At 38.6% G+C, this 27,178-nt stretch overlaps 1 pseudogene; it reads left to right on the top strand.

Moving 5' to 3' along the window:
* The first annotated feature begins 10,736 nt into the window (after positions 1-10,736).
* Positions 10,737-24,795, top strand: LOC121856511 (annotated as a pseudogene).
* The last annotated feature ends 2,383 nt before the right edge of the window (positions 24,796-27,178 follow it).

Here is a 27,178-nt window from a genome sequence, read left to right as displayed (position 1 = left end):
CTCTGTATACATGTTGTATTGGATGTAAATGCAGCTTGGTGCTGGGAAGGCAGCATGGTTACAAGCAGAGAGCTGGTTGGTGAGGGTGCTCAGAGGACAATTAGGTCTCCCCTTGCCCGTCTGTAGTATAGGCTAGGCAACTTCTGGCGCTCTAATCTCTCAGGGTAGTTGAGGTGCCGAAGTGCAGGCACCAGTCTGGTGGCCCTCCGTTGGACATTTTCAATCAACTGACAGTCCTAGCATATCTCGGGGACCAGATGGGGTGACAGTACTCCAGATGGGGAAGCGCTTTATCTAATAATTTAGTTGCCTGATTCACCTTCTCACAATGGCCGAGAACTTCAAGTGTTAACACACACCCAGGTCATTTTCACACTGTCTCAATTAATGCATTTTCTTCGTCCTGTTGGGACATATGATATGCCTCCTTACCGTTGGTACCTCCCAGATGCATCTCCTCTTATACTTCGTGACATTGAATCTTAGCAACTATTTCTTTGGCAATTCTTGAAGCTCACAGAGATCCTTCCTGGGCAGGACGAGCGGTACAAGCCCACGGCCTTGCCGGCGGTACGCAGGATACTAAATCCACCGAACATTGCCCGTTAAAGACCTGTAAAGGAGATAGGTGAAGCAACATTGCGGCGAAGAGAAAGGGAAGAAAGATTGTCAACTAAATATAAGATAAGATTATATACTACTGGGCCACATACAGTAAACACTAAAATAACCAACAATAATGTTAAACATACAACATATAATAATTGATATTTTATCCATACTGTAGTAATATTAATATTAATAATAAAATAAATTATTCAGAATTATTTAGGTGTTAAAATGTTTGATAATTATCCTGAAGATCACAAGGGCCAACAGAACCAAGTCACACAAGATGATTAATGTTAAAATACACCACGAACAAAACCAATATACCTAATATTTACAGTAAGTACATTTATTATTAAATTAAATATAACTAAAAAAGTTATTCTAATAAAATTCGTTAGACTGTTTAAGGTTTAATGTATAATATAGGAGAAAATTGTTTTGGGTTAAGGTTGTGGTATTTTTTGACATAAAGTAACAGCCAGCAGCAGCCGTGATGTGAGTCAACACAAGACAACCTTTATCGTCTTAACTCTTGTTAGCAGGTTGGTCATCTCCTCTCTCTCGCACTGGTGACATTTAATTGTTCTTTATTGTACCTAACCGCGTGTCAGTGTTGGTCAAGCTTGTTCTAAGGGCCAGCAGTTGATAATTCTTACTACCTTCACAATAACTTATTATCACCACTAGTAACTTACTAACACCATCAATAACTTATTATCACCACTAGTAACTTACTAACACCATCAATAACTTATTATCACCACTAGTAACTTACTAACACCATCAATGCTCACTCTGACAGTTCTCTATGTTACTTATTGAACTTTGAAATTATTATGTAGAAGATAAATGTTTTAAACTTTTCCCAGTGGACATCTTACTGTGACTGGTTAAGTTCTTACTAACATAAGAACATAAGGAGTCTGTACAATGGCCGGTTGGCCTGTGCATGACAGCTCCTGCCGAGAGTTACTACCTCTCTATCATCCATGAATCTATCTAGCAATTTGGTAAGTTTTACTTTAGGACATTAGTCCCTGGCGGTTGACCAATATGTTTGGTAAATTTGCATTAGAGCACACAACTCTGTTAGAAAGTCAAAACTATGTTTTTCTAGTGTATTTTTTGTTTTGTTTCGGTTTTGATCTTCATTTCTGTATTAAATTGCCTGTTATTTTAGTTATCAGGGTTTTTGGGTGAGGCTTTTCCGACCAAATTATGGCTAGCGAATACAAAATACACAAAAAATAAACACTAAACATAAACCTAACCTAACCCTCACTCACCATATGATGGAATCACTTATTTCTTACCTTATTGGCCTGCAATGTCTCTTCTTTGTCTTGGATAAGGAACGAAGTTACCACAATGCCACATATGTTGGTCTTGGCGACAATATTTACATTCGTTCTTACACTTGGGACCGTTACTGAGGTCGGAGAACACCAAGAGATCTAAAAATTCTATTGCTTGCGTTTTTTTCCCCAAAACGCACAATCAGCTCCATATAATTGAAGTGACGCCCAGCAGACTGCCATGGTTCGGAAATGAATTTGAATTTCAAAATATGAGACCCAAAATAAAAATCGAATTTGATTGGGCTAAAATACTCTGAATTAAGTCACAAATCATTTTAATTGGTGGCAAAAAAAACCCGCTTTTGATTGGCCGCGTGACGTGATTATATGAAGGAGACACTCAGTGTGGGAGGCGATAATGGTGGATAAAGTAGATGAAAATTATCTTATATTTAGACATCTTTTTTAATATGACAATAGATTTTGGGGAGGAAAGTTGTGTGCACTAATGCAAAAATACCATATGTTTTTCTTGTGTATTTTTGGTGTTTTTTAAACGACTTTGACCTTCATTTTTGGTGAAATTGCTTGTTTGCCCTCCACCCCCTCAACAATAATGGGGGAGAGCCTGGAATCAGAGTTTTGGGATGGGGAGAACATGAAAATGAGTCATGTAACCTAACCTAACCCTAGCTCGGGGCTCTGCCTTGGACCCCTAGTGAGCCTAGTTTAAACTAACCTAAATGTTTCAGTAGTTTAAAACTTTGAGGCGCACCATGTCCGAAAGTACAATACCTTAATTAGAGTGGAAGGACCAGGGATACGTAAGAATTGGATAGAATGATCGTCTTTCTCGTAAAACTCGACAATAAACTTAAAATAATCGTGGGAGCACAAATGACAACCAACGTCTACCATGGCCATTGTGAGACTGGTCAATGAAATTACCCGGCTGCTTCCTTTGAGAAAATTCAGATGTTACTGGTGAAAAAAAATTCACGTGATGATATCATTACATCATTGGTCACGACTGGATGACGTCAGTCAACATTGTGCATGTGTGATGAGCCGATAATATCTCCTCACAGCGAAGACTGAAAACTAAGTAAAATAAATTCAATTCAATTGTGTCGCTATTGTCAATTTTGCCAGGTATATATGGGGTTCAAAATGCTCAGAATAGGTAGATGTAAATATTTCATTAGTTTATAACCTATGGGGAGGCGCTACTGTATGTCCTAAAGTAAAATATTACCAAACAATTCTAAGACACTTTGTATGACATTTCCCTGAAACAGCCTACATATGCTGGGGGGGCAGTTAGGAGGTTGGGTTGAGTCATTTGTGAGGAAATGTCATAGAAAAAAGTGTCTTAGAATTGTTTAAACTACTGATTCAAAGTTATATTCAAAGATCCTCTGAGGACTGAGACTAAAATAATACTCACAGATGGCATTGTGGACAGATGCTGTTACACCTGTGTATCCAGCTCTAAACCTTCAGCTCAGTAAGTGGTGGTGATGGCAGTCGAGATAATTTTATTTAACTGAATTTTGCTTTGCAATCAAATAGCAAATCCTGATTTCTCAAGTTTTGTCCAAATTTCTTTAAAAAGTTAAGACTGATTTAGATTCAATTACATACTGGGGTAACACATTCCAATTATTTATTGCTCTGTTACAGAACAGGTTCTTTCTTCTTGTTTGTCGTGATCTTCCTGAAATATTTTCTTATGATGACCTCTTGACTGGTCCTCTCAAAATATAAATATCCTGACACACTTGTGGGTCATAACACACAGTCTTTTGTGTGTTTCTATCATGTCTCTCTCTGTAGGCTACTGTGGGTAATCTCAGCTTCCTTAACCTTTCTTCACAGGTCAACGTTGGTACCAGTTTACTTGTTCTTGCTGCATGTTTTCATTGCTTCTATGTCCTTAATTAAATATGGACACCAGACTTGATATAGCATATTCAGGCGGGGTCTTACGAGTTACATATAATGATTTGAAAATTTCCTCATCTAGGGATACAAATGTACGTCTTATGAGGCCAACTATCCTATTCGTTTTGTTTATTTTCTCACCTAGATGTCCTGGAAAATTCAGCTTGTTATCAATTACTACCCCTATGTCTTCTCCAGAGTACACTTCTATTATTGTGAACCAAGCCACTGTCATGACTCCTACAACTCTGTATTATAATCTCATTATCGTTACCGACGTTCTGGTAGAGAATCAATTACCCAGGATGATCTACACGTCCATGGTGTGGGTTTTCTTGTTTATAATGCACACAAAGTTAACTGCCAGAAATACAGTGTCCAAAAAGTATAAGTACAGACACAAGCTTTTTACTCATAAAATACAAACATCCAGCAAAGTAGAATCATGGGAAGGCATTTAACATATAAAGTGATATAAAGTGAATGGGTTCCATCATAGCATCCAATCCTACAGGTAACAGAAAATGTTCTCTCTAATGGCAAACTAAAGACATTTGAATATATTACAACTTCCGTCATTTCCTCGTATTTATTCAATCTGTTACTATTTGCATTAGACGTTCCAACTCTGGTATATGGTACAGTACTTGCATTTCTTCGGATGAAATCCAAGTAGCCACTGATCCATCACTTTTATCAGTTGTACACTTGTTGATCGCCCTGGCAAGAAACCAAAGTGCTTAGTACTGAACTGAATAATTAATGTTCCTTCATAGCCCCATTATCTTTTCCTGAATAGTGATTCCATTAGCTTACAGATTACACTGGTGAGGCTCATTGGTCTGCAGTTTGATGGGTCACAGCTGTTTCCGTGCTTGAATATAGCAGTGATGTTTACAATCCCAGTCCTCTGGTAATTTGGCCACTATTGAAGGGTGTTCAAATAAATTTTCAGTGGTTCTGGGAGCTTATCAATTCCTCCGTTGATGATTCTTGGATGCAGACCATCTGGCCCTGGAGACTTGTTACTTTTCAACTTTTTTTAGCTTACTTTATCTGTGTGATGGAGAAACCTATAGATGACAGTGTAGGCACATCCTTGGTTGGAAGACTGGGTACTTCCTCTGCTGGTTCCTGAGTAAAACTTTGCCTTCTCTGTCCGGTTTTGTCTTAATCATGTTTTATCGTCAGCATAAAGATCCGTTGATACCTATTTTTCTTAATCTTGCCTGCAAACCCAAAATCTTTGGGTTTTCCTTTATGCTGTGCAATATTTTGTTCCTTATTTTCAGTTCTTTCCTGGTCTCATTTTTTGATTGTTGATTCATCATTCTCTGCTTCTTGATATTCCCTGTTTGTTGATCTCTTCATCCCCTTGTTTGTTGATCTCAGCTGTTTTATTCTGGTCACAGTCTTTTTTTCCTTTTGATTTTGTCCCTTATCTTCTGTTCATTGGTTATTCCTTGTTTATTCTTTTCTTCAATGATGTTTATCCTTAATTCTCTCACGCATTACCTCCTCAAGTTTAATCTTAAATTTTGTTCCTTTTCTTCTATTTCACCTCCACTTAGAATCCCTCAAAACCCAGAACTCGGCGGCGAATTGAAATTTTCTCGGAAAATTGTGGGCTTCCCTCTGCCGTTAAGCCAATGTAAGCCACTATTTATGTCTTTGCAAAATTGTTGTAAGTTTGTGATAATAAATTGTGATAATTGCTTGTTTTTCAGTATTTTATTATTAGTAATATTATTAGTAACCAAATTTTTGTGTAGAGAACTACTGCTCGCCCAGACTCCTAGCTAGGCATTACGCCTCTGGCCTTCGGCCTGCCATCCATATTGAAGTGATTAGCGCGGGAGGTAATTTGGGATACATTAAAAAAGTCTTATATGCCGGCCAAATCGGTTATATATACTGTACTGTACTGTACTGTATACTGTTGTCAATATTACCACCATGTTCCAGGATCTGTGAGTCCCAGCCACCTGAACCATTGCTGCACAGTCAAGCAGCAGGGGGGCGACCGTGTAGTGGGCACCTGACCTATGATAAGACAAGAGCTGTGTGGTAGTGTGAGCCTCACACCATGGGAGAAACTGTGCGGAAACCCCTGTGCCTGAGTGGGCTGACTTAGACCCCAGCACGATCCTGTTAGATCCATAGAGGTGAGTTACAAGGGTGATAGTATGGTGTGAGTTATAGAGGTCATAATAGTGGTGAGTTATAGGGGTGATAATAGTGGTGAGTTATAGAGGTCATAATAGTGGTGAGTTATAGGGGTAATAGAGGTGAGTTATAGAGGATAATAGTGGTGAGTTATGAAGGGTGATAATAGTGGTGAGTTATAGAGGGTGATAATAGTGGTGAGTTATGAGGGGTTGATAATAGTGGTGAGTTATAGAGGGTGATAATAGTGGTGAGTTATAGAGGGTGATAATAGTGGTGAGTTATAGAGGTGATAATAGTGGTGAGTTATAGGGGTGATAATAGTGGTGAGTTATAAGGGTGATAATAGTGGTGAGTTATAGAGTGATAATAGTGGTGAGTTATAGAGGGTGATAATAGAGGTGAGTTATAGAGGTGATAATATGTGGTGAGTTATAGGGGTGATAATAGAGGTGAGTTATAGAGGGTGATAATAGTGGTGAGTTATAGAGGGTGATAATAGTGGTGGAGTTATAGAGGGTGATAGTGGTGAGTTATAGAGGGTGATAATAGTGGTGAGTTATAGAGGGTGATAATAGTGGTGAGTTATAGAGGTGATGTGGTGAGTTATAGAGGGTGATAATAGTGGTGGGGTTATAGAGGTGATAATAGTGGTGAGTTATAGAGGGTGATAATAGAGGTGAGTTATAGAGGTGATAATAGTGGTGAGTTATAGAGGGTGATAATAGTGGTGAGGTTATAGAGGTTGATAATAGTGGTGAGATAAGGGGTGATGTGGTAGTGAGGTGATAGTGGTGAGTTATAGATGATGTGGTGAGGTGGTTAGAGGTGATATGTGGTGAGTTGAGGGTGATAATAGGGTGAGTTATGGAGGTGATAATAGTGGTGAGTTAGAGGTGATAATAGTGGTGAGTTATAGAGGGTGATAATAGTGTGAGTTATAGGGGTGATAATAGTGGTGGGTTATAGAGGTGATAATAGAGTGAGTTATAGAGGTGATATGGTGGTGAGTTATAGGGGTGATAATAGTGGTGAGTTTAGAGTGTGATAATAGTAGTGAGGTTATGAGGGTGATTGGTGTGGTGAGTTATAGGTGTGAAGTGGTGGTGAGTTATAGAGTGATGAAGTGGGGTTGAGTTATAGAGGGGTGATAATAGTGGTGGAGTTATAGAGGGTGATAATAGTGGTGAGTTATAGAGGGTGATAATAGTGGTGAGTTATAGGGGTGATAATAGTGGTGAGTTATAGAGGGTGATAATAGTGGTGAGTTATAGAGGGTGATAATAGTGGTGAGTTATAGGGGTGTGTAGTGGTGAGTTATGAGGGTGATGTGGTGAGGGTTATAGAGGGTGATAATAGTGGTGAGTTATAGAGGGTGATAATAGTGGTGAGTTATAGGGGGTGATAATAGTGGTGAGTTATAGAGGGTGATAATAGGGTGAGTTATGAGGGTGATAAAGTGGTGAGTTATAGAGAGTGATAATAGTGGTGAGTTATAGGGGTGATAATGTGGTGAGTTATAGAGGGTGATAATAGTGGTGAGTTATAGAGGTGATATAGTGGTGAGTTATAGAGGGTGATAATAGTGGTGAGTTATAGGGGTGATAATAGTGGTGAGTTATAGAGGGTGATAATAGTGGTGAGTTATAGAGGGTGATAATAGTGGTGAGTTATAGGGGTGATATAGTGGTGGTTATAAGGGTGATAAAGTGGTGAGTTATAGAGGTGATAATAGTGGTGAGTTATAGAGGTGATAATAGTGGAGGTGAGTTATAGAGGGTGATAATAGTGGTGAGTTAGAGGGTGATAAGAGGTGAGTTATAGGGTGATAATGAGGTGAGTTATAGGGGTGATAATAGAGTGAGTTATAGGGGTGATAATAGTGGTGAGTTATAGAGGTGATATGGTGGTGAGTTATAGGGGTGATAATAGTGGTGAGTTATGAGGGTGATAATAGTGGTGAGTTATAGAGGTGATAATAGTGGTGAGTTTAGAGGGTGATAATAGTGGTGAGTTATAGGGGTGATAATAGTGGTGGTGTACAACCTGTAATACATCTTAACGCATTTCAGTTCACAAGTTTACATAATCCACCAAAAAGTTTAACTTGGTAAGCCTCATTATTTACTCTTTATACTTAAGGTAAATTTCTTGACTGAACTGTACATTTTCCAAAGACATGTTAATAATAAAATTGATAAAACCAAAAAAAATTGGCTTGAAATTAGGATTTGATAAAACCGTTTCCAGTTTGCCACTGGTTTATGGTCTCAGTGTATTAAACAAACCATCTCTAAATTCTGTCTGATCTTAGCAGGAACAAACCACCAAGTTATCTCATCTGAATATAAACTCTACCATTGTCAGTTGATCTAGTGGTGCGTTCACACTAAAATGTGTAACTTAATGGTGAAGTAAATCTGAAGTACTGTACTGGACTGTACTCCACTGTATTGTACTCTACATCATCATCATTACTGAAAATAAATATGTAACAAGAAGCCCTCTTTGCATGCTCCAGTGAATGAACACAAGCTACAGTACAGTAAACCCTCGCACTTCTGGACAAATAAGGGGGAGAAGGTGTCCGGATGTGGCAAATGTCTGAATGAACCGGGTGACAAAGGCACGTTAATAATAATCATAATACTGTACATGGATTTTATTGACATGGGTAATAACAATAATAATATGGTATTAATAGTATTAAATAATAAAGCAGGTGGTAGCTATGGTGGCCAGCTTGCATCCTTTTACTGCAGCACGAGTCACCCCATGCAGCATCTCGTGTTGTACTCTCAAAACTTTAGTGTTTTGTGTGAATGGCCCTAAAAGACTACCTAGTGTCAGTGCTAGTGAAGTGAAATGTAATGGCAGAAGTCAGTGATGACCCTGACAAAGAAAGTTTATTATTAGATAAGTTAAAAGAGAGGATGAGTGCTGCCGTGCTGGTCAGTTGTTTGGTATAGGTATAGTAGTGCACTAAGGTAGTATAAGTTGCTGTTCGCGGTTTTGTTATTCGTGCTATTTCTGAACCTAACCTCACAAATAACAAGGGTGTACTGTAATAATAATTATACCGCATTAGTGTACAGTAATATCTCCTAGCCGAATCCTCAAACCCGAACTCTCCAGTCGAATTGACATTTTCTCGAAAATTGTTCCCAAAGTTGGAATTTTTCGAAAATTACGGCTTTGGGAACAGTTTTCCAGAAAATATAACGTTACCCAGAAAATTCCGGGATGAGGGATTTTTCCGGTTCTGAGAGAGTCGCCTCGTTACCCTAAAATTTCTCATTCCTGAAGTGCTCTGCACCAATTGTTCCGCTAACGGGATATCACTATATTATTCTGTAGACAGTATTTTTGTTCTTACTTTATATCAATACTGTACAGTATAGTTTTAACTTACCTCTTTTTAGTTTTAATACAGCTTGTGGTCTCAGAGGACTGCAGGAACCCTTAGCCTGTTTATCAGACACCATTTGGTGTTTACACCACATTCACTACGTTACAGACCAACCACTCTTAACTTCTGTAACAACTTGCTACAGTAAGCTGTGTTTGGGTGTCATCACTGCACAACAGTCACAAGGCACAAAATACACGAGAACAACAAAAGGGCGCGACTAAAGGTAATGAGATGGTGTACAGCACACAGACTGAGGAGGACGCTGCTGTGACTAGTTGTGGAGATGGACTGGGTCCATTTTAGCAGCGAAGTAAACACGTATTCAGATTGAGAGAGACAGACCGATAGACATTTGCCACATCCAGACGCCATCCGGATCAACCAAATCTGGATCTGAGAGGTCCAGAAGTAAGAGTTTACTGTACTGAAATATTTCTGGGCTAAGCACGACAGGCATTTGATTAGCATACATCCACTATAGTATTTATCGCTACCTGCCTGATAAGCCACGCTTCGCCTATAGCTCTACAAATAGCTGATTGGTTCCCTGAACGTTCTACCACCCCGACAGCCGTATATAGCAGTTATTTATATCAACGTTTTATGATAAATATTTAACATTTTCTAACATCCTCTGAAATGACTTGAAATCATTTACAGTTTGATAGTTCAAATATTTAACATTATTTTAGATAATAACAGTTCTGCTTACCAACTGTCAACACATTTAGTTTGAATTTTTATGAACCAATCAGCTATTAGTATAGAAGAGGGGCGGGCCTATGGGCACAGGTTAGTGTGGCAAGAGTATAATCCACTGTTAAAATTTGGCTAAGTTAGTGTAGTGTCATTGCTTAATATTAGCAGCTTGTCGTCAGAGTCAATCCATGAGAGTTACAGTACATCCACACAGTACCTGGATGAGTCTTAGTCAATCCATGAGAGTTACAGTACATCCACACAGTACCTGGATGAGTCTTAGTCAATCCATGAGAGTTACAGTACATCCACACAGTACCTGGATGAGTCTTAGTCAATCCATGAGAGATAGAGACCACACAGTACCTGGATGAGTCTTAGTCAATCCATGAGAGTTACAGTACATCCACACAGTACCTGGATGAGTCTTAGTCAATCCATGAGAGTTACAGTACATCCACACAGTACCTGGATGAGTCTTAGTCAATCCATGAGAGTTACAGCATCCACACAGTACCTGGATGAGTCTTACTATAACATTACATCATAATAGTTCACTGTTTGTTTAGGTCTCATTTTAATTCATCCTCTTTTTTCACGTGTAGGAAAAATGGAAATTGGTGCCGCCTTACGCCAAAGGTCCAGTGAAACAGCACATTGATTCATTTAATTACTTCATCAACGAGACATCAAGAATATTGTCAGCCAACAGCAGAGTTACCAGTGATGTGGATCCATTGTTTTATGTCAAGTAAGAACTAAAATTTTGGGAATACAGTAACCTCCTGAAGGCTAATTGGGGACTATGTTATATCAGGGTTTGTAGATTCATTTATTTTTTGTACAGATTAGTAAATTGACTTTCTTCTGCTTTCTGTTTCCTTAATTGTACAATTCTGACATAAACGTTCAATATTTAAGTTTCTCTCAGAACATCTTTACCAATCCTAGATTTTGGTCACTCTTTATATAGTGTTCTTTATGAAACAATAGCCTGTACAGTACTCCTTAACTCACCAGCTTCACATAGCAGCTTGTACAGTACTCCTTAACTCACCAACTTCACATAGCAGCCTGTACAGTACTCCTTAACTCACCAGCTCACATAGCAGCCTGTACAGTACTCCTTAACTCACCAAGCTTCACATAGCAGCCTGTACAGTACTACTTAACTCACCAGCTTCACATAGCAGCTTGTACAGTACTCCTTAACTCACCAGCTTCACCTAGCAGCCTGTACAGTACTACTTAACTCACCAGCTTCACATAGCAGCCTGTACAGTACTACTTAACTCACCAGCTTCACATAGCAGCCTGTACAGAACTACTTAACTCACCAGCTTCACATAGCAGCTTGTACAGTACTCCTTAACTCACCAGCTTACATAGCAGCTTGTACAGTACTCCTTAACTCACCAGCTTCACATAGCAGCTTGTACAGTACTCCTTAACTCACCAGCTTCACATAGCAGCTTGCAGTACCCCTTAACTCACCAGCTTCACATAGCAGCTTGTACAGAACTACTTAACTCACCAGCTTCCACGAGCAGCTTGTACAGTACTCCTTAACTCACCAGCTTCACATAGCAGCCTGTACAGTACTACTTAACTCACCAGCTTCACATAGCAGCCTGTACAGTACTACTCCCATAGAGACAGACTGTATGGTGTGTACAAGTGTTGCTACCATTATGTACATTTTGCCAGGTTACTTTTTAATACAGTACTGTAATAATAAACCTCAATGAACTTGTTGCAGGTACATGGATGTGCGAGTAGGGAAGCCAAACATCGAGGAGGGCATGAACATTGTCAACTAGACGGCACCTCATGAATGTCGGCCAAGAGACATAATATATTCCGCCCCCATAATGGTGGACGGAGTACATGAGGGCGACCGTGAGGATATTCATAAGAGACATCCCTATTGGTTAGTGCTCCTGTATTCTTAACACCTGTAACCATCTCTTGTACTTATGGATACTGTATGAGGGTCCTGTCTCTGTATCATTACATAGTTCCTGGTGGTGTTTTTGTGGTTACAGTTCCTCTTGTGTATTCTGTACCCCAAACTGTAACAATGTACCAGAATTATTTCTTCAATATTAATATACAGCAAACTACAGTAGTCAGATTTTGTAGTGCTGTACTTGTTAGTCTATTAGGTTAGGTTATGGCAGTGGCACACCCATAAATTTGCTAAGGGGAGAGGGGGCGGTCTTTGGAATGACACGTTGAGTTATTGTTGAAATTAGTGGTCCCATATTATTGACCTTCTGATGCACTTCATAGTCAGAGCAAAAGAACTTCACAGATATTAAAACAGAGTACAGTGTGAGCTTTAGTGATGTCCTCTCACTGTAAGGTAAAAACAACATTGATAAACATTGATACATCGATAGTTCTTACTCACATGTAACCAAGAAGAAACAATGGCTGGAAGTTGACCAGAGGCAGTGCTCTGTTAGGTGACGCCCCAGCTGATAAATGAAGTGAGTGATGCCTTATGTCGACTTGGCAAGTTAGCCGGATGATGAATATTGGTTGTGTGAGTTTGTTTATGTCACAAATAGGAAGTGGTCTTAATATATCGGCATTGTTACAATTAATTAATGTGAAATAGAGGTTTGCCTGTACTGGGGTCCCGGGTTACTTAATGAGTTCATTCCTGAGGAAATTCTTGAGTCGAACACATACTATGTACACTATATCATAGCCCAAGTCATTTATACATCTTGAATTACATAATTTAAGAGAAAAGAAGAATTGAATGACAAAATACAGTAAAGGAAACTAAAAATTAAAGTTTAACACTTACATTGAAACCTGGGGCTGGCTTACATGTAGAGATGGGCATTTGTAGGAGTGACAGAGACTACTTTATTGGGATGGTTGAACTGAACTTCTTTCCTTATAAATCTCTCTGTAGCATCATAGATATTCAGTAATACCTCTATGAATCTTGGTGAATCTTGCTGTTCAAATTTAAACAATCCTTCTTCAATAAGCCTGAGACCATCTGCCATTGCTTTTGTTATGATTCCCTTTGGTTCAGGAGTTTCAGTTTACTCTACATCCTCTGACAAAATTTATTTCTCCAGTTCACTCAGGTCCTCATAGATTAATTCTTCAGCATGAGACTCAAGCAACTGTGTGACATCATCCTCATGAATATCAAGCTGGAGTTGGTTCCAAGGTCTACCACTCTCAATATTTTTCACAACATCATCTTCAAAGCCCCGAGTTGTAGACAAATTGGGCAGAGTTTTTCAAACCAGTTAAACCAGCCCCTACTAGCAACAAAATCTTCCCCATCCCTTTCACCACCACGTTTAGCCTTCAAGTCAGTGTGCAAGCCTCTCGCTTTTCCTGAATCAAGCTAGACTTAAAGGCAGACGTCGTTGGTTTTGATCTTCCACCCATATCAACATTCCATTTCAGTTAACAATCCACTTCTTTGTTTTGTTATTACATTTGGAGTGAATTGATGTAGATCCTTGTTCAAGAATTTTGTGTCTGTCATTCAAAATTGTTCTGACCATTGATCGACTGAAGCCCAACACTTTACCAATGACTGGAGCTGTTTTGCCTTTTTCAGAATGTTTAATTACATCAACTTTCACTTCAATTGTAATTATTTTCCTTTTTTGGAGATGCACTACAATCACTTGCATCAGGTTTGCATTTGGGAACCATGATGAGGGCAGAAAAATAAGAGTTAATAAATGAAAAACAACAGTCTGTACTTGATCACACACATTAATGGGTGAGGGTAAGATGTACTGACTCTCCTCAAGGCGCTTTAGGTGACATTACCCTACCTGTCGCCCACCTCGCTGTTACGCCACACAAACTAGTTCTCGCATTAATACTATTGAACCAGTTGTGCCTATGTCTGATTTTTAAAATAATTGACCCAATGGGACCTCATTTGTATTGGCGGTTTCGTTAAGTCGGGATCCTGTATTGTATTTTTTCTCTATCACAGTGGCTAATTTTAATAACTTGTTTTGCCACCACCACCACCCCCCACATTATTTTTAAATAAAAGTATAAAATTTACTTCTATAAGAGTGTCATCATATACTGTACTGTACTTACACAGGTCGCATGCCCATCATGTTGCGTCATCAAACTGTGTGTTGTCAGAGTGTCGTACCCACACTGAGCTGGCCAAGTATAACGAGTGTCCCCACCACTGGCGCATTTCATCATTAAGGGCAGGAGAAGGTAACATAATACTTATTTTATCTTAACCTTCACTGTCTCTTTTAATAATTTATTTAGCTAACTCCCATGTGTCGGCAACAATACTCCCTCATATCGATCCTGATGCCTTTCTACAAAACTCACTGGGTTACACCAACCCCAGCTGTAACAATTACTTTCCTGACTCTCCCGAGTTTAGTTCTAGTCTCCTACTACCTCATTCCTTCTTGATTAGCCATAACATCAGCAGTATTCCCTTCATCTAGATACCTTTTTAGATCAGTGTTTTTCTTCTGTTGACCACAAATTTGATGTACTTGGGTCTGTGAGACCAAACTTGCTAACGATATTGACCATTTGTATAACATTCCTAATTATAATAGACACTGCCAACACGTCACGACACAGTGGTGGTGTCCTATATGTTGATACCAAGTATAACACTTCAAGAGATGATGGTTCAGGAGGGGTACACGGAGAGTGTTTTCGTTGAATTACATAACGACACACCAAATATCCTAGTAGGGATAATCTACAGAAGACCCCACACTAATGAATTTTCTTGATAAATTTTCGAGCTTATCACTATCATAAGTTCAGAGAAGAAAGACTGCTACATTACAGGAGATTTCAACCTTGATCTATTAAAATCAGAAACTGACACCTCAGTATTAGACCTTCTTGCTACCTGTCATTCTAAACTCTTCTTCAACACTATAACCAAACCCACTAGAGTAACTGCCACCTCTGCCACTGTGATAGATCATATCTGGACTAACAACACTCCTAACAATCTTGCAAGTGGAATTATTTATAACAGTATCTCAGATCACTTACCAGTTTTTGCCATGTATAAAACAGCCACAAGACCTGAAAGGTCTAGTAGAGTCTCAATCCAATACAGAGACTACTGCACTGACAACATGCTCCTTTTAAAACAACCTAATGAATGCTAACTGGGATCTTGTCTATGCCTCCGACAACCCTAATGTGAACAGCTGCAATCTCTTGCATCTTCAATGCTTGCTTTGATAAATGCTTCCCTCAAAACTAAGTCAGTGAAAACTGTATCCATTTCCAAACCCTATATCACAAGCGAAATTTGGACTTAGAGCTAGAAGGTCGACTGAGAGTGCTCTGCTATCCTTTACTAATGACATCTTAAATTCCTTTGATGATAATCAGTTCACAGTCGGTATATTCTTGGACCTCTCTGAAGCCTTCGATACTGCTCGACCATACCATCCTCCTCTCAAAACTTGAACATTACGGCATTAGGGGCCCGTCCCAAATTGGTTTACCTCATATCTGTCCAACAGGATGCAGTATGTCTGCTATAATAATCACCAATCTGACTCCTCGCCAATCTTGTATGGTGTCTCCCAAAGTTCCATTCTCGGTCCAGTACTGTTTTTGTTGTACATAAACGATATAGTCCATGCTAGCTCACTCATAAAATACAACTTATTTGCAGACGATAGTAATCTCTATGCCAGCAACTCAGACCTCCATTCCTTGATGAGAACAATGAACACTGAATTAATTAAAGTCAGGAGCTGGGTAATATGTAATAAAGTGACCTTAAACCTTGAGATAACTCACTACACGATCTTTCACAGAAGGAAAAACTTACCCCCAGACTTGGACCCCTGTACCTTGGTAATACAGTCCTCAAACGCCAACAAAATACTAAATTCTCGAGATATTGTTTATTAAAAACTTAACTGAAGAAACCACATACAAACCATTCACAGTAAAATCAATAAACAGTGCGGTATCATGTATCACACTTACAGTCACTCACTCTCACAACAATGAAAGAAATCTATCATGATCTTGTCTACCAACACCTGATACACTGTCACACACTATGGGGGCTCTCTGGCTCTTCAAAACACAATCTCTGGTTACTGCACAAAAAAGAGTTGTACGGACAATGACCTACTTGAAAAACAGATCACACAAACGAGAAATTTGCTATACTGTATTGAAAATTTTAAAATTCAAGATATTGATACCTACTGCTGTGCCCTCTTTGTTTACAAATCTATCTATCACTTTTGACAATAGTTATTTCAAGTTCCGGAATAATCAGAGATACAACTTAGTCTCCCAGATCTACGAAGACCACCCCCATGCGCCCTCTCAGTCCCAGACCTCCATAAAATATCATGGTGTGAAGGCTGTGGAACAACTTACCCCCACCCATCCAGCAAAGACTACGCCCCTTCCTTTAAATCATCTCTTAAAAAATCTATTGTCATATTAATATTTCTTGTAACACTTACGATATTTACAGTACCTGCTTTTATTGTACCATCAAAACCGTTTATCGGAAATTATCATGTAAATAGATAAGTAATTACCATTGCAATAAACATATTTGTTAACTAGTTATAATCCTGACAGCTCTGTCCTCTTGTTCAACCTTATTGCTGTACAACCCATGTTGTACTGCCCCCATTATACTTATGTTTTCAATTTCACTGTAAAAAAAAAATAATAATAATAATAATATTGAAGTGATAACCATGGTAACATTATGAGATGTTCTTATTACCACCATGCTATTGTACTATTCCAGATGATACTAAATATTACATAATACTTCCTTGAGATAAATGTATAGTATATATCAGGTGCCTAAAAGAGAGCAAAGGTTCTCAACTGGCTCAGCCATGTTAATATTGTTATTATTATCCACTCTGTTTCTGTGTTTTTTGGCGAAATAAACTGTTTCAATTCAATTCAAGTCAATTTTGCCACGGTACAGTAGCAGTTGATGGTACATATGGGACTGTACATGTTAGTTTGTTTGGGTGTGTAAACTTTTCCTTAACACAACACTTTATTGTTAAACTCTCACCTTACACTTACTAACACATTAAGTACAGCTTGCCTTGACAATTTGTGGATTTAATTCGCGGACCTTGATTATTACGTGGATGACACCCTGGCTGTATCTAAGAATGTTTAAGGGTAGTTTTAAAGTTGCTGGCATTTTTGCAGTTGGGACATGAAGCCATTCATTCTAGAAACAGTAACTTTTTACTTGTATTGTACAGTATATGTGTGTGGTATGTATGTGTGCATGCATGCATATGCAATACAGGTAAAATAAATAATTGTCCTAAGGGCAAACACATAAAGGTAATATACATTTCTTTGTACACAAGTAAAATATCCCCCTGTCCGCAAATATTATTCGCGATTTGGCGATTCGTGGCCATTTTAGAACTTAACCCCCGCTAATTCAAGGGCCTGCTGTACTACCAGTAACACTTAACTATACAGTAAGTAGTGTTCTAGAGTTTTATGGAGGACTTAGTGCACTGGTCAGGGTGTTACTCTGTATAAGAAGTGAGCACTGTGTTATTGACCAACTAATATATGGTTTTGTAACAGGTGATCCTCATCCAGGAGCAGTTGTCAAAGAATCGCATGATTGTTGAAGAAGACAAGAAAGGTGGACTCACTTGCCAGGTCACCTCTTCTTCTACCCAAGAAAAGTCTCGTACCAACGTCATCATAAAGAACGGGAAGTATTACCTCAAACACAATACCCTGACTGAAGGCGTTCCATCGGTATTGTGTTTAAAGCTATAGGAGTCGCCAGTGACCAGGAAATTGTTCAGATGATTGGAGCGGAAGATAGAATTATGACTTCATTTGCCGCTTCGCTCGAAGAATGTGCGAGGTTGAATGTTTACACGCAGGCAAAGCTCTCAAGTTTATTGGCAACAAAGTTCGTCAGAAAGGTTTTTTGACGCTGCCGAAGACGTTGATGAAGCCGCAGACCTGCTGGCCACCACTATCTTAGCTCACGTTCTGTAGAAAAATTCAACTTTAAAATGAAGTCGATATATTTAGCTCTGATGGCAGCGTGATAGAGGCACAGGCGACACCAGAACGCGTCGACGATCGTGACTACTACTGACAACAAGAGGTTAGAACTGGCGGGTCTCTCATCTCTCTTGTTTGAGGATTTGTTCAAGAAGTTTAATTCTGATCTAAAAAAGCAGACATTATTCTTGGTAAAAAGGGAAAGTTTCTCAGTTTGATGCCGTTCAGTACATGCAGTCGAGCCAGGATGCCATAACCAATGGCCTGGAGGTGGCCATATCAACTGGTAATTGGACCATCAAGAGGTTCAAGATGGAAGACAAGGAGTAACTCAGGTACTGCCGGGTTGTCCTATATATCTGCCCTGGGCATGATGGCCAGCGTCAATTCCCAGTTTGAAGACGCGGCGTAAAGTTAGTGGTCGAGTCTCTCCAGCCTTCACAGTGGGGTATGGTGTGCCCCTCTGACACCCCAGAAGGAGAATCTTGTGGCTTAGTGAAGAACTTAGCCTTAATGACTCACATCACAACAGAAGTAGATCCTGAGCCTATCATTGAACTTGCTTTAACTGTGGTGTAGAAGACATCAATCTGCTGTCGGAGAAGAGTTGTCAAACAGAGATGTTTTCTTGGTATTTCTCAACGTTAACATCATCGGGTGACCAGAGACCACAAGAGAGTTGTGAGGGTTTTTCGCGCTATGAGGCCTAACACTGTCATCAGTGGCTTTGTGTCTATCTACACCCATTATAAGCATCGTTGTGTTTACATAAGTTAGCATCGTCGAGCCGAGACCCGTAATGGAGGATCACATTAGAGACCCGTGGGCTGATGGCGTTCGGCGACTTTCTTCCCGAGGGCCTGGTTGAGTATTTGGACGTGAATGAAGAAAATGACTGAGCATTGCCATGTATGAACACGGATTACTCCCAAAACAACCCACATGGAAATAGAACCGTTTACAATTTTAGGCGTGTGTGCGGTCTCATCGTACCCTCACCACAACCAGAGCCCTCGTAATACCTACCAGTGTGCCATGGGTAAACAGGCGATGGGCACCATTGGCTACAACCAGAGAAACAGGATTGATACATTACTGTACAATCTTGTTTACCCTCATAAGCCTCTAGTCAAAACCAGGACTATTGAACTTATCAACTTTGAACATCTTCCTGCGGTCATAATGCCATGGTGGCCGTGATGAGCTATTCGAATGCGATATGAAGATGCCATCGTCATCAACAAGGCGTCCCTGGACAGAGTCTACCGCGTGCATCGATGTCCGTAATGCCAAGTGTTCCGTGAAACCTTCGCCAACCAAACCTCAGACAGAGTCCAGGGCCCACTGATGCAGGTCCTGGAAACTGGCAAACAAAACCAATCTGGAAACATGAAACACTTGACAGTGACGGTCTGGCAGCTGTGGGGACACCTGTACTTCCAGACAAGTCCTCATTAATAAACAGATGCCCACAGTAACACAGCTGTCTTACACTGGCGAACAAGCTCCGAGGCAGTGGAGTTCAGAGATACACCGGTGGTTCATAAGGGACGGGTTCTATTTCGTTGAAAAAGTTATGTTGTCATCGGATCCCGACGAATTTAATTTGATCAAAATTCTTTTAAAGACAAACACGTCGACCAGAGATTGGAGACAAGTTCTCGTCGGCGGTCAGAAGGGGTAGCGGGCCTCATAGTGCAACAGGAAGACCTTCTTCTCGGACAAGGGGCTTTACCCGGACATGATCATGAACCCTCATGGTTTTCATCTAGAATGACAGTGGGAAAACTTATGGAACTTCGGGTAGTAAAGCTGCTGCTCTTGAAGGAAAGTTTAACTATGGAACAGCCTTTGGGACACCAGTGAAGGAGATCATGGAGGAGCTGGTGAAGCATGGATATAATTACCAGGTGTGTAATAGAGGTGTTAAATGCTTGGCTCACACAGTACAGTCATAATTAAACTTTATATTTGCTTGAATTAATTTACACTGTATAGTGTTTGTAATTATTTTGTTTAAATACTGTACTGTACTGTACTGTACTGCACTGCACTACTGCACTGCACTGTACTGCACTGCACTGCACTGCACTGTACTGCACTGCACTCTCTCTCTCTACTCTACTCTACTCTCTACACTACACTACACTAAACTACTGTACACCTTTCCATTACTGTTTCACAATTACCATCTAGCAAATGGTGGACGGCAGAACTACATCTGTGCAAAATAATAGATATTTCAAGTAAATAGAGTTAAGGTTTTACAAATTAAGTGTTTTTAATCTTGGGCTAAAGTTATATTTTATTAAAATAATAAGATTATGTCAACTGAATGAATAAGAAAAGGAAGGTGTGTGAAGGGTCATGCAGAGTTTAGTGGTTAGGAATGTGTTGGTTGTGTTGTGTGAAGGGTCATGCAGGGTTTAGTGGTTAGGAATGTGTTGGTTGTGTTGTGTGAAGGGTCATGCAGGGTTTAGTGGTTAAGGATGTGTTGGTTGTGTTGTGTGAAGGGTCATGCAGGGTTTAGTGGTTAAGGAATGTGTTGGTTGTGTTGTGTGAAGGGTCATGCAGGGTTTAGTGGTTAAGGAATGTGTTGGTTGTGTTGTGTGAAGGGTCATGCAGGGTTTAGTGGTTAAGGAATGTGTTGGTTGTGTTGTGTGAAGGGTCATGCAGGGTTTAGTGGTTAGGAATGTGTTGGTTGTGTTGTGTGAAGGGTCATGCAGGGTTTAGTGGTTAAGGAATGTGTTGGTTGTGTTGTGTGAAGGGTCATGCAGGGTTTAGTGGTTAACTTACTGTATTGTACTGCCATTTTAATCAAATAATTACTAAGGCTTGAATTCATAATGGTAGTTTGAATCTGGGATTTGAGCTCGGCTTAGGCATGTGAATCAGGATTCCTCGATCAGAGATTTCCTGCAGTGGATTACCCATCTTCAGAACATCGGCGACTTTGAATCCCGGGTAATCTGTTGCATTTTGTTCAGTTACAAGCAAGGATTCAATCACTGAAATTCCAGTCAATCATTTCATCTACACCATTATGACAGCCAATCACCATCGAGAGGAATGTTTACAAGATTATGGCCAACTACGGCTTGATGAGTTTTTACGGAGGAGGATAAATCTCCTGTACATCATAAGTTACTTCTATTTCTATATTGACAATCAAATTATAATGATTTATTGTACTGTATTACAACGTGGCTGTGTTGTTATATGATGACAAAGAAATTCATAGAGGCAGAACAATTACATACAAATTGTAGATATAATCCGGGACAGGTGTCAATATTCATAACCAAAGCAAGATGAAGCGTAGTAACCTGGCTAGGTTTAGTTAGGTTAGGTTTCTTTCTGTTCTTTTAACCTCGCATTTCCCTGATTAGTAATGTTAAGAAAGCACTTTCCTTTAATACATTAAAATCAAAATGCACTCGGCATTGATTCAATTATATTGAAAATACATCAAAATAGTTTTCCTAAAGAAAAACGTTCAACATAAAAGCATCAGCGTTCTTAACATTTACCTACTTGATCTTCATGGACCCTAAACACTGAAGTGTTGTAACACATTACCATAACTCATTCAGTAACCAGAATCTTTCTTACCTGGAAACTATTAGATGTGAAGAATCTTCTCAATCATCAGCTGATGAATGGGAGGTAGAGATGAACCATAGCTAACAGGTCTGTCAAGTAGGTGCTTCATATCATGAAAAATAACAAGGAAATCTCCTTGATGAACCTATATCGTTGTTTAAATTGTGTGTCATCATAAAAATTGAAAAGGATTCTGCCCATCTACCATCAGTCTTCTCTTTACAAAATTTCCGATTTCGCGATATCGCCAAAAGCCGTGTTCTGTCAAAACTCATGTTGACTTGCTTGAAGGATCGGCAGCCAAACCTGCCCTGCGGGCTGGATTAATCACGAGGATCGACAATTCCGATCTCAAATCTGGTTGAATCTTTGTGTTGGCTCAAGCCAGCGTTCTGAATACTAACAATCGTCAATCTTTGCTCGATCCTGGGTTTAAACCTTCATGCGGTTTCAAACCACTGTTCTGAATTCTGGCCTAAATGACTGGATGTTAAGAGTGAACAGGGAGGAGCAAGGTAGCAAAATGTATAAAGAAATAATGTGAAAAAAAAATTTAATATTAGTTTGATGGAGGTTGTGTTATGTTGTGTTCTAAAGACAGGATAAGCCACTGTGCTAGATAGTGGTGAACAACAGTACAGTATATAAAGATATTGATGTATCTGTCTGACTTTGTACAGTACATTATGTAGAAAGTGATTCTTCAAAATAACAACCAGGAGTAGTAGTCGTCGTCCTCGGTCTGTCAACCATTAAGCTCGGACGTTTGTTTTCTCGTGGACCGCGACCCAAAACTATTTCGGCAGATGTAACTTCTCTGTTTCTCGTGTCCACATCTTAATGAATCTTTGACTCAATAGTGACTAATAGAAGTACTTGTATTCATGACTCAACTCCTTAATTAATGCCCACCAGTAATAACAGTTCTGCTTTCCAAATTTATCCCCAGGAAAGGACATCTTGTGGGACCACTGGGGAGGCTGACGGGTATATCTTCTTTGGTCCTGTGTATTATCAGAAACTTAAGCACATGGTCATGGACAAGATGCTCGCCCTTCCGAGCCCTCGTGCCGTGCTGACCAGACAGCCCACGGAAGGGCGTGCCAGCGACGGAGGTCTGAGGCTCCGGGAGATGGGCGAGATTGTCTGATTGGACCCGGTGCAAGGTGAGCGTCCGTTGAAATAAAAAAATAGTAGGATTCCTCTGTTGTTGGGTTTTGATGAACTGTACAGGTGCATCTCTTAGGCTGGTGTTTAATTATAATGTTAACTACTGTTGACGGATCATAACTATAAGCGTAAAAGTTAAGAACAGTTAATTAAGTTAATATGAAAGATAACAATCCTGCTGCTATGTGACCAAGTCCCAGGTTGATAATCTGACTTTCTGCCTCATTTACACACAACTGCAGGGTCTCAATTGTTTCTCTTGCAACACAACATACAGTATATTGTTTCTCACTACAGTGTTAATCTTTTTATTCTTTGTATTTCTTATGGCTCTTGATGTTTTTTATTATTCTTAATTATAATTTTCTTTATAATTATTTATTTTTATTATTATTATTTTTATTTATTTATTTATTTATATATTTATATATATATATATATATATATATATATATATATATATATATATATATATATATATATATATATATATATTTCATTTTTAGTCCATATAACATGGACTTGTTGTTATATATATATATATATATATATATATATATATATATATATATATATATATATCAACAATATATATATATATATATATATATATATATATATATATATATATATATATATATATATATATATATATATATATATATATATATATATATATATATATATATATATATTTCATGTAAATCAAATGGTGATGATAAATTTGAAAATCGCGGAAAATGGAAACAACGTTACCTTAGCTTTACGTCTTTTTTCAAGACATCTTCAGAGGCATCTTCAGTTGCCTCTGAAGATGTAACCTGAATCCAAAATAGATATCCTATATATATATATATATATGTATATATATATATATATATATATATATATATATATATATATATATATATATATATATATATATATATATATATATATATATATATATATATATATATATATATATATATATATATATATATATATATATATATATATATATATATATATACAGTATATATAATTTTTTTTTTTTTTTTTTTGCCCTCAGGCCTTGTGTGATCACTATAAAATGAGCTGTGCCGGGTGAGCTGATGCCCATAAGAAATAAGATAAAAAGAATAAATTTGTCTATGTTCAATAATGTTTCTTTTGCATAATGCAATATACAGCTGGTGTTTTATTTTATGTTTTAGGTCTTTGTTAAGTTTTAGACCTGCCTTTTGTGACACTACCAACCACTCACACCTAACCCCTTTATTATGACTTGTAACAAGGACAAATTCATGTAACAGTCTTACTGACCACAGGTGAGGCAGTAACATACACTACTACTCTCAACCTTACTGACCATGTATTTGTCTATTTGTATTGTTTACTTCCTTCAGTATGTTGTTGCTACTAGAACGGTTGATGATATCGTCCGATGCCTTTGGCGTGGGCGTGTGCAACTTCGTCGGTCTGCTGGGGTACTCAGGCTGGTGTCATTATTGTCGGTCGTCCAAGCGATATTGTCTATAATTATCCCTTATGCTTGCAAGCTTTTATTTCAAGAACTTCAGTCTATGAACATTGTGCCAAGATTAAGACTAGAGAATTACTGTAGTTAAGGACACCAGTATAAATGTTTTGACCTTCCTTTATCTTCATTATATTTGCTTTAGTACTTTGTATTTGGGATTAAACAATTCAACTCAGTTCATGGAAATTTTTATTTTTCTTCATAAGTTAAAGATAAGTTTGTACAGTACAGTATATTATTAATGATACTGCCACCTGGGGTTGTTTTTAGGGATGGCAGGATGACTATTATTAAACCATTAAATGAATCTCGTTAAATGGTGGCTCTACCTTACCCTGCCCCTCACCCCTAGGCTAACCTCTCGATTTCATAAACAGAACTTGATTCAGTATTCTCTCTCCTCTCGTTCTTTTAGGAAATACAGTGGTCCTCGGTTACTGAGCACAATCCGTTCTAGAAGGTTGCTCGTTAACGAAACCATTGTTTCAATGGGTTTTGGGTAGTGGTTCCAGCTCACCGAAAATTGCCTAAATTCAACAAAAGGTAGAAAAGTTCACTTACTTTGAGGTGTGTATGTAGAAGGCTCATGGATGATGATGATGACACACACACACATGAGGTGACTGTTGGTGGTCTAGACACACACACACACACTATGAGGGTGACTGTTGGTGGTCTAGACACACACACACACTATGAGGGGTGACTGTTGGTGGTCTAGACACACACACACCTATGAGGGGGCTGTTGGTGGTCTAGACACACACACCACGCACCTCCCATCATCTGTCAGTCAATAAGATATATGAATTATTATAATATTGATATACTCAGATTTTATATATAGTAACAAATACAATATATCCTCCATATAATGAACTAATTAAAAGCGACCAATTCCGCTAAATTGGACTCTCCGTTATTTTCGCCTGATTCAGTAAACTAGTTCAGCTTCGACCGTGATTTTGTTAAATCCGTGCTAAGTGCCGCTGTGTGTGAGGTTTGCTTACATCCGCTCGGTCTGTGTCCTGCCGCCACCACTTGTGTTGTTCACTGCTACCTCCCAGTAACCTCTCAATCTATCACTTGAAATAATTGAACAAACTATAACCAAACACCGGACCCCATAGTTTAAGGTGTTAATAATGCCTATGTACGCATCACGTTTCTAAGGTGTATGATGTGTGAACGCATCAGTATGTGGCCTGTTGTCAATTCTCTTTGTATGGGCACACAAACGCACGTACATGTGGATATCTCACACTAGGAATGAGGTAGGATAGACACTCTCACAATGCGCTTTCTGTATATATATTGTTGTACAGCTTAGGAGTGACTAGGTGAGGAGGTTTTGAGTAGCTGTTGCTGGTCCAGTAGCCGAGTGTAGAATGGTCTCCTGACATGACATGAAATGCTAGTGACAGGGGGAAGAATAAAGGAGGATTGAAGTGAATTTTAGGAGGAGAGAATAGGTGCAGTGGCTAAACACCGCTATGCGGAGGGAGTATGTTGGAGGCAGCAGCAACTCCCCGGACGGCAGGACAGAGTCGGGCAATAGAAGAAGTGTTTTGAATTGTCCAAACTACAGACTCCAAATCTTAAATTCACTACATGACCAGACCTTTAATTTTACCCTAATTTAACATTGAAAGACTACGGGTCAATATTTAGTATTGCAGTGGTTATTATGTCAAAGATGGAAGTTCATATTTTATTTATAGGTTCATTTTCAATGTCTTATTTGGAATTTAGTATTTTACCACTTCTGGTGTTATCAGACATTACCAATGTAACGGGCCGAAGTCTTCTTTTCATAATTTACCCTTCAGATATTCTTTGTTATGATTCTTCAATTCTTTAGTTATAAGTATACTTTTGGATCTATACAAGTAATTCTCTTGTCAGTTATGTATGTTCTTTATCTTAAACTTTCACTTATATGTATATACAGTGAGTTCTGCTATAACGCTGTGGTTTTACGGCAATTTGCTCTAACGCGATTTATGAATTCGAACAATATTTGTATAACGCGATCGTTGTTTGCTATAACGCGATTTTTGCTTACTATTTCTCCAATTTTGTGGTATTAACTGTGAATATGGTAAAGAAGAATATCTCCAAAAGCATTCTGATGATAGAATTCCGTGATTATCGTAAAGAAAGGATATAAACTTGAAGAGAAGCTTGATGTTATCAACCTCAAAATCACCCTTCCCCATCAAGTTACATTCATATTTTTTCAAGGTAAAGTGTTAAATTTACTGTATGATTTCATTATTAGATATGAATGTAACATTTATTTAGACTGTGCTATCCTTTGTGTTAGGCTAACTACTAAATTTTTTCGATTTTATAAACTGCACCTAACCCTATTTTCTCCATAAGCCCTGTTATTTCTATTACGATTTTCTATAACGATATTTTACAAGAACACAATTATCGCTAAGTATAGCAGAACTACCTGTATGTATATATTTAATAATTTATATGCTGTATCATTAGTTCCACAATGTACATACATGTCTTATGCTTCTTTTCTTGTACGTTTCATCTGTTCATATATATTATATTCTCAGTTTCAATGTTCTTACTGAAGTATACTTTTATGTCTATTCTTATACATGGGTTAGTCTGGAACCATGTTACTTTGTACAACTCTTTTTATACTTACACAGGGTAGCTGCCACCACCAGACTTTTA

The sequence above is a fragment of the Homarus americanus genome, unplaced genomic scaffold, assembly GCF_018991925.1.
Source record: "Homarus americanus isolate GMGI-L3 unplaced genomic scaffold, GMGI_Hamer_2.0 scaffold46018, whole genome shotgun sequence".
Taxonomy (NCBI): Eukaryota; Metazoa; Arthropoda; class Malacostraca; order Decapoda; family Nephropidae; genus Homarus; species Homarus americanus.
This window is presented reverse-complemented; position numbering and strand designations above follow the sequence as displayed.